The 11917-nt window shown below is 45.2% G+C and overlaps 1 long non-coding RNA gene across 1 annotated transcript; it reads right to left on the bottom strand.

The window, feature by feature from the left end:
- Window positions 1-8738: 8738 nt before the first annotated feature.
- On the bottom strand, window positions 8739-11648 carry LOC150044181 (uncharacterized). Its single transcript, XR_016533166.1, has 3 exons — window positions 11573-11648; window positions 11191-11353; window positions 8739-8816 (listed from the first exon to the last, which is right to left on the bottom strand). It is a non-coding gene; the product is annotated as an uncharacterized LOC150044181 (long non-coding RNA).
- Window positions 11649-11917: the final 269 nt, after the last annotated feature.

Below are 11917 nucleotides of genomic sequence, written 5' to 3'. Positions count from 1 at the left end.
CGTTGTACAATTCATGAATCCTAAATATTGTGGGGTTTTTTTTCCTACCTACAATCTAGTGCCCCATGCACATCCTGGAGCTGTACAAGAGAATTACTGCATATACGGGGAACTCTGAAATGTGGCAAGGAATCCAGGCCATGCCTCTGTGGGGTGATAGGGCTGCTAAAAAAGCTAGGACACAGATCAGATGACCCAGAAAAGTGTTCCCCTTTGAACCTCAAGCTCATTCCATGTCAACTGGGACAAATGCCAGAGTAAATGTAGTGGTATGTAGGACTCTCTTCCAGCAGTGAGTTTATCTGTGTACACATCTATTGTGCTTTGTACAAATATGTCAGAAAAATTCACCCTCAACATCAGAAAACTACTTTGGGGAGAAAATTTTTTTTTTTGCCAGTCCTGGGCTTGAGCTCAGGGCCTGAGCCACTGTCCTTGGACTTTCTCAAGGCTAGAGCTCTACCACTTAAGCCTCAGCACCATTTCGGGCTTTGTTCTATGTATGTGGTACTGAGGAATCGAACCCAGGTCTTCGTGCATGCTAGGCAAGCACTCTACCACTTGGCCAAACTCCCGGCACAGTAATACACCTCCTATCTGGTGAATATAATGTAACCCTTAATTACAATAAAAAATAAATTATCTGACCATTGAACAAAAAAAAGAACTCAACAGTTCAAATTCCATTACACTTACAAAATATAAATCGGTTATGAAATTTGGCAATGCTGGGCCTAGCCAAAGGCAGAAACAATTGATATGTTAAGTTCAAGCCCCAGAACCCCAGAACCTGCAAAAGAAAACAACCCTGTAGACAACAGCTGCTATACCGAGTCTCTTCTCTATGGGGATGGGGATGAAGACATGTCTTTCTACCTACTTCAACCAGGATACCAAAGCCATTGCTGGTACTTTAACAGGGTCAGAGTCTCCTTTGTGAAACACCTTGAAATGTTAATCACATGTATTGCAAGGGCAAGTGATTTTTGGCTCTATTTGGTAGAGTGCTAGCTTTGATCCCAAAAGCACAAGTATACATACTTCCCAAATGGCTTCATGAAAATTTCACTACATTTAAACGTGGCATTTATTGACAAAAAGTATCAAAAAATAGTCTATTTTTTCAGGAATGAGCACCTGTAAAATTGTGTTTGGTTTCCAATACTTCTTTGATTTTCCCATCTGTATGTGTTTGCATTTTCTCCAGATGACAGCACAGAGGGACTTGAAGGTCAGATTATTAGGTTATAGAAAGCTAACAATGTCCTAGGACAAAGATGTCAAAAATGAAAGCACCCATCTCAGAAAACCACATGGACACAGGCACATATAGAGAAAGGGTTTTTTTGTCAACAGAGGAGCTGACAAGGCTAGTTCTCTTCTCAGAGGGAGAGAGAAAGTGCTTTTCTTTGTCTAGGGTGGTTCTTTTTGTGGCTATCTAAAAATGTAAGGCACAATTAATAAAAAGTGAAAAAAAAAAAAAAAGCTTCCCAGCAGACCCAAGAGAGGCACAGTCAAGGAGTGATTGATCCCCAGAAGGGCTATAACAGACCTCAGATTCCAGATTGTCTCAGGCTAGCAGCTATCTTCTCATAGATTTATGTTTTGTTATACTCTGCCACTCATGTTTATACAGTAGCAACACATTTTTTCCCAAGAAAAACGTCTCTCAGACGTTAACAAATCTAGAGCCCTTCAGTTTTGGAGGGCCATGTTTGCCAGAGATTGGTTGTATCTGTAGCAGGTTGAGGACCACTGTGGTTTCATTAGCCTGTAGTGCTTCGTGTGTCTAGCTGTTGAATGATACAAACCTCTTGAGGATTTTTTTTTTCAACAGATGTTAGCTACCAGGCTTATTCCTACCAAAAGAGGTAGGTGGAGAGCTCATTCTGTAGGCTTGGTATCGTAAGGTCTTCATTGGCCAATACCTGAACTTTGGTGCAAGTTGTATGGACAGCATGTATAGAACTGGGGCTACGACAGTGCAAGGGAAGGGTGTGCTAGGTCCCATGCAGAATGAGAAGAATTCACACCAAAACAGCATTCTGTTGGGGACCATGATAACTGACTTAACCAAAACTTTGGTTGAGCACAGAGAAGAAATGGACGATGCCTTCTCCATCTTAGAGATATAACATGGTACCTGACTCCCAGTGTCCTGAAGGGGAAACACTTTCAGCTTTATCTTAGGATCACAGGAGGAGAAAGAAATAGTAGACATTTTTAAAGGTGCCAAAGCCAATGGGGGTCGTGGTCTTTTCTGGTCACTTCTTGCTGGCATGGAGCATCAAGGAGTCATTGGGACTGGGTCTTTAGATTCCAGGTCTGCACTGGGCAGGGTGGTATAAGGGAAGCCTCTGCTTGTTGTAATAGACTGACCTTGACTTGTCCCCAGGTGGTGTCCTGAATGAGGGCTATTATCCTGAGAAAGAGAAACTTTTGAAAAGGTGAGATCAAGCAAAAAGCTGACAAGGTGACAGGGTAAGTTAACATGGACAACATGGGAGTACACACTCTAACCATAAATCAGGAAAGTTCCATTTAGAGCATAAGCCAGGTTGTGGCCCAATACAGGGAAGGAGGAATTTCCATATGACTTGAATGGGGACAGGAAGAGAGTGTCTAGGTAGGGGAGAGCGTGATGAACTTGTGGGGAATTACTAGTCAGAGACTAGGATTTGATATGAGTAGTTAAGGGCATAGTATGAGGCTTTGGTAGATGTCTAGATTACAGAGTTTGTATGGGAGATCCAGAAAGCTAGCTGACAAGGGTGTCTTGAGTCTAAGATTTACTGTAAATACAAATAGCAGGGAACAAAGCAAGAATGTAAGCTCCTGTCCAGTTAGATGGTAGACATGTATGAACACTAAATGGGCAAGCTAAGTATTTTTCTTGATCTCCCAGCTCCAGTTAATTTTGAAAGGGCAGGCACAAAGAGGCTTCATTTAGGATGTGACACCATCCCCTCTTACTTCTCTCCATGATTCCTCATTGCCAGGACTGGCTATGTCCCTGGATGGTTTGTCCCACATGGCATCTCTTTTGTCAGTCACGGGGTTGAACTCAAGACCTTGGCACTATCCCTGAACACTTCTGCTTGCATAGCATGCATGAAGACCGGGGTTTGATTCCTTGATACCACATACATAGAAAAAGTAGAAGTGGTGCTGTGGCTCAAGTGGTAGAGCTCTAGCCTTGACAAAGCCCAACACAGTGCTCAGGCCCTGAGTTTAAGCCCCAGGACTGGAAAAAAGAAAATTAAGAACTTGACAAACTTAATAGTATAGACGGACATAAAGACTACCATGCTGGTTTTACATCAGTGTATTAATGTTGACCTTATTTAAATCACAGCCAACTTAATTACACACCAATTTTACTCATAAGCTCTATCTTTAAGATATACTCATATCATCTGCTATATACTTGAACTTTTGGGGATTTATAAGACAATTTTTGATTTTCAAATCTTTTCTTATCCCAAGGAAACACTTCTTTGTTATTTTTTTAAATAATTTTTTATTGTGAGGATAATGTATAGAGGGTTACAGTTACATTTGTCAGGTAGTAGACGCATTATTTCTCACACATTAATACCCCTGTTGTTTTTTTTCTCTCAACAAGCAGCTCATTGATAATTAACTCCTTCAGCACAAGGTTCACATTAGTTATGATTGTAGTCAAAAAGCAAATAATTTTTACACCATGATGACAGTTTTTAATGTGTTACAATGAGATTACTTTGAACATGTTCACACACACTTGTGCACAACAGCTTTAAGGCATCTTAGATCTTTTGAAAAAAAACAAAAAAGAAAATTGGTCCTAACTTTAGAACCACGTGGTTCTAAAGATGTAGCCAACAACAAGCAGAATTTAGCAGAGTCTCTATGCTTAAACATTTATCACAAGAACAGAAAACTTTTAAAAACAATTTTGGCAATGAGACACATTAGCATATAAATTATCCTTTGAACACCTGGAAGAGTGAAGGCAAGTAAGCATGGTGGAAGAGTAGGGGTTTTATGAAAAACCCACCAAGTGTCTTTTGTCTTTTCCTTGGCAGGTGTTAATCTACTGGACCTATAGAGGGCATAGAGGATAGGAGTTTCCCCAGGGGCCTACAGCAGCCTCCTTAGAAGAGTTTTGCCGTAAGAGAGAGATTAAGAATCCAGATTCTAAAGAGAATAGACTTGGGAAAGAAAAATGAAACCAGTCATTTATTTTAGGTGTGTTACTCTAACTATTCCCGTTATGGGATTTTGAAGCAGACTGACAGTTTTTAGAGAATCTGAACCAGCTACAGAGAGGTAGAATGTACTTAATCTTTGCTAAGAGAATTTTAAGCCAGGACAGCTAGCCTTGAGAGGAAATCTAGGGGAGGGGTTTCCCAGGACCCCCTTCTTAAGAGCACAAGTAAAGAGGCAGAGAGAGCTTGAGTGGGGGCTGTACATAGATTGCCTTTTTCACTTGTCCATGCACTTGTAGGAGTGTGTGTGTGTGTGACCTGTAAAATATCAGGATCCAGTGTTTCATGAAAGGGCCATGTGGACTCACTGTCCAGTGAATATTGGGCCAAATTAGGTCAGGCAAAAGAAAGCCTAGAGAAGACTCCTGAGGGATTTTAGATAGGCTCCCTCCCATGGTGAGTGCAAGAGCTTCCGTGGGCATCCCCAAAGGAACTCTGGTCAACTGACTGAGGGACCAAGCAGCAAAAAGCGTCTTCACTCACAACTGCTGGGTCCTGAATGTGCAAGGGAAGAACAAAATGGGTCAACACCATAAAGATGTTGGATCCCTGGCCTATACTGGCTGGGAGTGCCCTTGGCCTCCTTGGAACACAGCTCCAAGCTTTTACCCTTTTGTCCTGAGCCCTGAACTGTCACTCACCACTGAAGAGGAGGTGAATCAGCCTGTGTTGAATGTAGGAAAGGTCTCAGTCAGGAAGAATTTACCTTGGTGGTTGTCTGGATGGGCCTGAGCCTGGTATCAGGTCTCTGGGGGAGCTCAGATTCCCCCAGAATATGAGCTGGGGAAAAGCAAAACACCAAGAGAGCCTAGATCCAAGTCACTGCACCAATGAAAGCACCATCACGGAATGCAGACACAGAAGCACATACACAGAAAGGGGTTTATTGTCAGCAGAGGAGCTGACAAGGCTACTTCTTTCACCAGACGGACAGAAAAGGCCCTTGTCTTCGTCTATGGAGGTTTTTATAATCTACATGGGGCTAAGGGCAGGATTTCGTGCAACATGTGAGAGCAGAGGATTCCATTATGATGGGCTAAGATTTATGGCAGCTGCCCAAATAGTAGATAAGGGGGCCTGCTGTTACCATTTATGGCTGTGACTGACCAAATGGAATGTTACTTCAAGGTGAGGAGGGAGCACCAAAAGGGTTCTTTGTCAGCCAATCTGTCAGGCTAACAATACATAGAAGCAGCACATGACAGGCACAGAAGGTCCTGACAGGCAAAATGGTTTGTGCAGGATGAGAGTAATAGTGACAGATAAGGCATGGATCTGACCTAGGAATGGCTCCTAGAAGCTGAGACATGCCAGTAGCTAGGGCTAGCAGAGGATGTTGGGATTGGACAGACAAGGTGAACTGTGCTGTGGACTGTGTCTCCATGTGCACATTGTGATGTGGGAGGGGAGATGTCAGTCTCCTGTTTGTCTTGTGTGAGGAAGCAGCACAGGTCACTGGGCCCTGAAATGTGATCCTGCCTCCCTCAAAATGGAATATAACATGGAACCCCAATAGCAGGCAACCATAATTGACCATGAGTTCAGGTCAGCTCATTTGGTCTGCAACTCAGAAACAAGAATGATGTTCTCATGCTGTCTTTGCAGGTCAAGAAACTCAGGTCTCAGAAAAGAGAGGTATGGCTGCTTCACGGAAAGCTATCGACATTGGATCAGTGCCCAGCCACAAGGCCAATGTCTCAGATATTTTTCCAAGAAAACACCAAGGGAAAGACAGGCGACTCAGGTGAAGTATACTCACCACAGGAAACCTATCTAACCCCAGCCTGGCCCATACTAGAACCTTCGTTTTGTGTGCTTTCAAGTGTCTACACTGAGAGGTTATTTCTGTGTAGTTTCCAATCCAGTCTACCACAATTATCAATTTGAAGTGTGCTCCCATTCCCATGTTCATTTATTTTTTATTTTACCACCTTAGTGTGACAGTGTGTCAGCCCTGACATTGAATGTGTCGTATAATGTGTGGAGGCTAGAGGCAGGCCTCCTGGAGATGTTGGTGATGAACCTGATATCTGCCTACCAGAAAGGCAATATCTTCTTTGTTTATAACTTCCTCCACAACTATAGACAGTGTGGGACAATGGAGCAAGTGCTAGATATTCTGTTTAAAAAGGGAGTGTACACCCTTCAAACGCAGGACTGCTCAGCTCCTCTTGGCTGAGTCCCTCTCTGAGCCTTTGCTTCACTGGGTCTTCTCACAGGAACTTGGCACAAGACAAAGCAGTGTACACCCTGACTTAGGACTAGACCACCCAGGACATTTTTTTCCCCTCAGAAGCTACTGGAGCCTCCTCAGAAGTCTGCCTACTGAGAGGCGAGGATTACAGGCATGTGCCAGTAGGATCCAACTTGCACCCTCACCCGGGTGAGGCCCTAGGAAATCACATTTCCCACTAGTAAATAAGGTTTCAGTAGCAATCTTGGAGCTCTGTGGAGTACTAAAGGCAGAAGAAAGATGGGAGGGAGGGCAGGTGAAGTGGAGGCCAAATCACTACTAAGCCATCAAGGAGAATTATGTTGGCTTTACTTATCCATAAGCACAGAAGCATTTGCTTTTGTGTGTTCTAGTCCTGCAACTTGCACTCAGGGCCTCAGTATTGTCCCTTTGGTGAGTAGAGATAGCCCCATTTGAGCCACAGGTCCAACTCTGGCCTTTTTCTGGTTAATTGAAGATAAGTGTCTTTAGACTTATACTGACTAGCCTGGTTTCAAACTATAATGCCTCAGATCTCAGCCTCCTGATTCATTAGGATTAGAGCCATGTGCCACTGGCACACTTACTTTGGACAGATGCATATAAGCTTCTTAGCAGAATTTTCATGGAACCTTATAGACATATCCCTCCATTTGTCAATTTTATATTCCCATCGGAGACGTACCCAGGCCCACAGATGTCATGTTAGTTTAAACTATAGAGGTGACTTCCTCCTTTCCTCCCATAGACACAGATCCCTGTCCTAACTGTGAGGAAAATGAACAAGTGAAGAAGTGGACTTTGGCACAAAGAGAAGTTCTCTCCTTGCAAAATGGATACCTTTGAGACTTCTGATTCAAAGTACTAATTTCTTGTTTGCACACCACTTGTGGTTTCCACAAGGGGGTGGAGGCTTGGGACTTCAGTGAATGGCAGAGGACACCGCTGTGGGTGTGGATGTGTTCTCTCAGGGATGACAGGAAGGGCTGTGTGCAGAAAGTCAGATCCAGCGAGGAATCAACCATCTCATTGCCTGTCACAGTGAGAATGGTGGAGACTTGTCTTTCAGAAGCTTCTAGAGGCATGTTGTGAGGAGCATCCTGCTCCCAGGGTTCTCCTCCCGCTTCCCAACATGCAGGTCTGTGTATAGGACAGCCACAGCATGCGAGTCCTGACAGAAAGGGGCTAAGGTGGGAGGCTTGGGATGGGGAGGGTGGGCTCTCATTCTCCTTGTCACCCGTCTGCCCACAGCACCATTAGTTCCATCTTCACCATGTGGATAGAATTCTACCCTGATAGGTTCTTGAGCACAAGACCCAAGACACCGTGAAAGAACTCATGCACTACATCATGCTCAACATGCCCTCACCTGCTCCTCTGCATACAAATTCTTCTTTATGAGCTGGGGGAGCCTGTGATGAATGAGACCAAGAAAAAGAGGAAGGAGTTCTTGTGTAGATGCCTCAGAACTTGTGAGTAGGGATGGAACCTAAATATCTAGGGATGGCCCTGTTTGGCCAAGAGCCCTTAGTACTACCCAGGTTGTCAAAATGTCCTTTTAGGGATATTCTCTACCAGGTAATGTCTGTTCTCTTTTCTAAAGTATTGGGGCATAGTCACTAATTAGAAAGACTCTGCCTTCTCATCAGAGTCCAATCCAAACTCAAATTCCATGGCTTCCACCATTAGATCCTCATGGAAGTTTGAATCATACCTGAACTTCTAAAGTCCACTCTCAGATTTGTGTACTTCTTTCCATTCTCAGGTTTGGGCCACCACACAGCAGCTTCTTCTGAACATGGGACAAAGAATCCATCAGTGATAGCAGCAATGGTGACGGGTGGAGATCTTAAGCCATCACTGGACGCCAGAAACATAGAAGGGTTTGTGCCATTTGTAGAAATACCCAAATAGGTTTCGAGTCCTGTGGATATCCATATATTCTGAACCTTACATGTGACGCAGGTGAACCCCCAGGTACCCTGGAGGAAGCAAGAAGATGATTCAGAATGTCTTCCCCTTGCTTTCACAGTTGGTTTAGATCAGCTCCAAACGAGTCAAATCAGAACTCCTCTTGTTGTACAGGATAAAGTAGCACCCATAGGGCTAATGGAAAATGTTCAGTCTATGTTCAAGAGAAACAGTAAGTGAAGTCTAAAAGTTAGATTCCGTTGAGGAAAATGAATCTTTGTTCTCACAGAGTATCTGGACAAATCTGTCCTGCTGAAGGAAAACCAGTCTCCAATGGAGAAAGTAGAATCTGCTTCTCCCTAGTTCAGGAAGGAAATCCTGCTTTTAATGAGGAGGTAGATCCTTTTGAGGACACTGACCTAGAATGTCTTCCTGAAGGCAACCTAGAGGAAGATGTAGAATTAGAATTTCCTTCTTCCCTCCCTTAGGAAATCTTTCTTTTTCTTTTTGTCCTCATTGTTGTAAAATGCTTATTTACTATTCTAATTTTTAATAAAAAATCAGTGTATCAAGGACATGCATGTGAAGCAGGCTGCGGCTTGGTCCTTCTGCGTCGCCATCTCCCCCTGCCCCCCACACACCCCCAGGATAGCCATCCCTTCCCACATTTTTCTTCTTCTGCCTTGCTTTCAATTTTCAGCCATTTTCTAAAATAAAACCACCGCTGGGGTCTTTTTACCCAGTTTGGTTTCGTCAGATGCCTTGGGGTGGATACTGTCTGGGTGCTAGGTAGGAAAATTTCCTTTCCCCTAGGTTGTGTTTGATCTTTCCTTAAATAAACAAAAATCTCACCCTTTCGGGGGGAAAAAGAGTATCAAGGACTTTTCTACATGGGCTAAGTTTGAACAGTGATCCTTAGATCTTGGCCTTCTGAGTAGCTAGGATTAAAGCATGAGCATCTGGTGCTAGCAAAAACAATGTTCCAGGCCAGGATCAGGGCCTAGTGGTAGAATGCTCACCTAGGATGCATGAAGCCCTGGATTCAATTCCTTGGTATCACATACACACAAAAGGCCAAGGGGTAGAATGCTAGCCTTGAGAAAGCACAAGAACAATAGGCCCTGAGTTCAAGCCCCAGGACTGGCAAAAAAAAGGGGGGGGCAGGAGTTTGGCTAGTGGTAGAGTGCTTGCCTAGCATGCATAAAGACCCAGGTTCGATTCCTCGATACCACATACATAGAAAAAAGCCAGAAATGGTGCTGAGGCTCAAGTGGTAGAGCTCTAGCCTTGAGAAAGTCCAAGGACAGTGCTCAGGCCCTGAGCTCAAGCCCACGACTGGCAAAAAAAAAAAAAAAAAAAAAAGACACACACAATTTTCCACACATCCCCTCAAGACCTGGGCTAGGTTCTAGGTTCTCCAAATAACTTCCGCTGGGATCTACTCATCCTAGCCTACATTGGGCCTTACACCCAGATCCTACATGCAAGATCCCAAACTTCTGAACTCTCTGTATTTTCTCATCACAATGCCTTAAGTCAAAGGCAGTCTCTGTAGAACAAAGGCTCAGCACCCTGCAGTCTTTACTGAATGGAATCTGGAATATGGTTGGTAAAAAATAAAAAAAGATAAAGTCATTTTTTTTTTTTTTTTGCCAGTCCTGGGCTTGAGCTCAGGGCCTGAGCACTGTCCTTGGACTTTCTCAAGGCTAGAGCTCTACCACTTGAGCCTCAGCACCACTTCTGGCTTTTATCTATGTATGTGGTACCGTGGAATCGAACCCGGGTCTTCACGCATGCTAGGCAAGCACTTTAACCACTAGGCCAAACTCCTGGCCCCAAAAAGATAAAGTCTTATAGACCTCTAGATCCCACTTTTGGATACTGTCTTCTGCTACCCCCCACACAGACCCAGCTTCTAATGGGACAGATCTTGGACCAGTCCTGAGCGGTGATGGCTTAATGAGACCAGCAGGGGACATGGCTCAGCATAAAAGTGCTGTCTAGCCTTGGGGTTGGGGGGGGGGGAGCCCGCTGTGGATACCATTTGCATGGTCCAAAATCTAGACAAAATATCTTGATATTCCTAGCAAAAGGTGGAAAAGGCCTCAATAATGGAGAATGAATGTCATACACAATTTCTCAAGGCCCTGCTACAGACATGACACTGCATAGCTGAAGGTTCTGAACAGACTGGGAATAGGCTCAAACTCCAAGCTGACTCAGTCTCAGCACTGGCCAAAATTTAGAATAGGTCCAGCCTTGGAGCTGACCTGGCTTTGGGGTAGGCACAGACTTGTGACTGGTCCACACTCTGGGAAGTTGTAGACTTGGAACAGGTCTAGACTAGGAGCTGGCCCAGTTAATGAGAGAAGAGTAGGCTCTAGTTCTCCACACATTTTCTCAGCCATGTCACCCCACCCCATGCCCTGGGCTGGCCAAGACTAAACACATAGCTGAAAGGTTAGTACAGTCTCAGAGCATGTGTATGATTTGGAGAGCATAAAAGACTCGGAGAATGCTCAGAGCTGGCACTGGTGGCCTGTTCTGAGGCCTAACTCAACAAAATCAGTGCATTCAGAGCAAAAGTTACTAAGAATAGAGAAGTAGGCCCCAGTTCTCTACACAATCCCTCAGCCACCCCACACCCATGCCCTGGGCCAGCCAAGACTGAAAGTGCAGCAGACTGGGAGCTGGCTCAGGAGGCCCGGCTTGGGGAGTGGCCTCACAGAAAGCCACTTCAGGGAAGAGCACAAATAGCAAACAGGGTGAGGTGGGCTGTGCTTCTCCCACACCACCCTCCCATGCCTTGGAACAGACCTGGCAGGAAGTACTGCTTAGCTCTGCTTGTCTTCAAGGGTTGCCTCAAGGTCAGGACGCCAGCCTTCTCCACCAACAAGACAAGCAACTATGTGGGGCTTGAATTCCTTCTGGTGCTTCAAACACACATGAAAGCTGGATGCTGATGCCTAAGAAGCACGGCCTGCAAGAGGAGACTGAAATGTACATGCGCAGTTTTGTAGGCCCTAACCCCAACCAAGCACCATCCAAGAGGAAGGGGACTGTACCAGGAGACTCTCACTGGTCTGGCTGGTTCCAGGCAGAACCGACCCAAATCATTCCAGCTCCTGGCCATCCCCTTAACCTCTCACCTGCCCCACTCCTCTCATACTCTATCCCCCTGTTAGCTTCCCCGCTGTACCGGTCCCGGGCTTTGAACTCTGGGCCTGGGTGCTCTCTCCCTGAGGTTCTTTTGCTCAAGGCTGGCACTTTGCCACTTGTACCACAAGCACCACTTCGGGTGTCTTCTGTGGTTAACGGGCGATGAAAGAGTCTCGAGGACTTACCTGCCCCGGCTGGCTTCTAACGGCCATCCTCAAATCTCAGCCTCCTGAGTAGCTAGGCGCGAGCCACGGGCGCCCGGCTTCTCAAGCTTCAACCAAACACCACCGCTCCAGCCTTTTTGGGGTGCCGGCTCTGGCCGGTCTCCTCTCAGTCCGGGAGAAATTGGGGGAGGGGGGAGAGCGGTTTCCTTAACGGAGAGTCT

Source organism: Megascapheus bottae, chromosome 30 (assembly GCF_031878675.1).
Source record: "Megascapheus bottae isolate mThoBot1 chromosome 30, mThoBot2.hap1, whole genome shotgun sequence".
Lineage (NCBI taxonomy): Eukaryota > Metazoa > Chordata > Mammalia > Rodentia > Geomyidae > Megascapheus > Megascapheus bottae.
This window is presented reverse-complemented; position numbering and strand designations above follow the sequence as displayed.